Below are 1,957 nucleotides of genomic sequence, written 5' to 3'. Positions count from 1 at the left end.
GAAAGTCCCAAAGTACCGAAAACCCGAAACAGTCCCGAAAGTCCCAAAAGCTTGAAATTAGTCCTAAAAATCCAAAAATAGTCCAGGAGTCGCAAAACTCCCGAGAATCTCGAAATTCTCCCGAAAATCCCGCTATTAATTCCGAGAATCCCGAAAGTCCCAAAAATCCCGAAACTAGTTCCAAAAATACCTAAATATTGTGAAAGTCGTCTCGAAAATCCCGATATTAGTTCCGAGAATCCCGCAAATCTCAAACCCTAAATTCCTAAAGAATTACGATATCCCAAAATAGTCCCGAAAACCCAGAAGTAGTCTTGAAAATCCTGATTTAGTCTGAGGAATCTCTCAAATCCCGCAACAGTTCTCAAATTGAGGTGTGGTGAGTTTAGGTGAGGTGTGGTGAGAACGGGTGTGATGAGTTCAACTATGGTGAGTTAAGATTTGGTGGATTTTGGTGTAGCAGTCGGTGTGGTAGGTTTAGGTGAGGTGTGGTGAGTTTGTATGTGGTGAGTTGATTTGTGGAGACGTGAAGTGTGTTGTGGTAAAGTAAGTTGAAGTGAGTGTAAGGTGGGATGTTAATTCTCTAAATTTCTCCTAAATTATACAGTATTTAGTAAAGTAAAAGGGAAAGTATTTACCCATCGACTAAATACCTTGGAACTTTAGCGAAAGTATTTTGCATCCCCAAGGTACATGAGTACTTTGGACCAGAGTATTTAGCGCCTACTAAATACTTTCGTCTTTTGTACTTTGATATCTAGCAGCTCCTAAATACTTAAGTTTTTCTTACTTTAATATCTAATAGCTCCTAAATACCTAAATACTTTTTACTTGAGTATTTAGCACCACCTAAATACCTAAGTATTGTTTACTTGGATATTTAGCAGCTCCTAAATACCTAAGTGCACTTGTCATCGTGTTTGCCTACTGTAAGGACTGATGACATCATTGGCTATGTGGCTAAATATGCAGCTATCGATAAGAAGACAATTGTATGCTATAAACTGGTCAAAAAGGATTCTGATTTGGAAACTATTAAGCACATTAATTTCAAGCTTGGAGTTTCAGAATCTGACTACTCAAAAATTCTGTCATCGGATATTTGGCCCTCCAACGTTGCTGTCCGGCCTTTTGATTTTTTTCAAAAAGATGCCCAGCCGCAGCCCAAGAAGTAAAAAGTCATTCCACCTCTGGTGATCGGAAAATAAGTATCTATCACCAAAATACTTCGGGACTCAGGACAAAATCCGAATCTGTCTACATTCTCAGCTCACAATTGGATTATGGCTGCTTCGTTCTGACAGAAACCTGGCTGAATGCTAACTTTTTCGATGCGGAGTTCTTTAATCCAGCTCTCTTTGACGTTTTTCGCAAAGACAGAGATTTTGCTAAAACTGGTGTTAGTAGGGGTNTAAGTGCACTTGTCATCGTGTTTGCCTACTGTAAGGACTGATGACATCATTGGCTATGTGGCTAAATATGCAGCTATCGATAAGAAGACAATTGTATGCTATAAACTGGTCAAAAAGGATTCTGATTTGGAACTATGGGCCTGTGCCAATTGATAGAAAAGTTTTCTGGAAAGTAAATTTTTGACAGCTATGAGGTGAATAAAAATGTTTGATACGGCAGGGCTAGTGAAAAATTTGACAGCAAGCATTATCAAGAAGAAGAACGAACAACGCATGTATACACATAAATTAAAGAAAACAAAAGCGAGTGGAAATAAAAGAACATGGTCCCGCCGGCAAAAAAATAAAGAAAAGCTATATAACTTGTAAGATTTAATTTCAGATTTACATATGAAAAGGCGTTATGTATTTTTTTAATTAAAAATACTATTTTACAGGGAGCAGTTCAGAACGCAGAATCCTTCTGGAAAAGCGCATTGACAAGGATGTTTGGTTCAGTTCAAAGAACGCCAACAGCAACGAAGGCTGGAAGTGAGTAAGAACAA

At 38.2% G+C, this 1,957-nt stretch overlaps 1 long non-coding RNA gene across 1 annotated transcript; it reads left to right on the top strand.

Moving 5' to 3' along the window:
* The first annotated feature begins 1,670 nt into the window (after positions 1-1,670).
* On the top strand, positions 1,671-1,909 carry LOC108381048 (uncharacterized). The gene is made up of 2 exons (XR_001849609.1): positions 1,671-1,777; positions 1,850-1,909. It is a non-coding gene; the product is annotated as an uncharacterized LOC108381048 (long non-coding RNA).
* The last annotated feature ends 48 nt before the right edge of the window (positions 1,910-1,957 follow it).

Source organism: Rhagoletis zephyria, unplaced genomic scaffold (genome assembly GCF_001687245.7).
Source record: "Rhagoletis zephyria isolate East Lansing unplaced genomic scaffold, Rhagoletis_zephyria_1.1 Rzeph_scaffold_21216, whole genome shotgun sequence".
Lineage (NCBI taxonomy): Eukaryota > Metazoa > Arthropoda > Insecta > Diptera > Tephritidae > Rhagoletis > Rhagoletis zephyria.
Note: the sequence above shows the minus strand (reverse complement) of the source record. Positions and strands in the feature narration are given on the sequence as shown.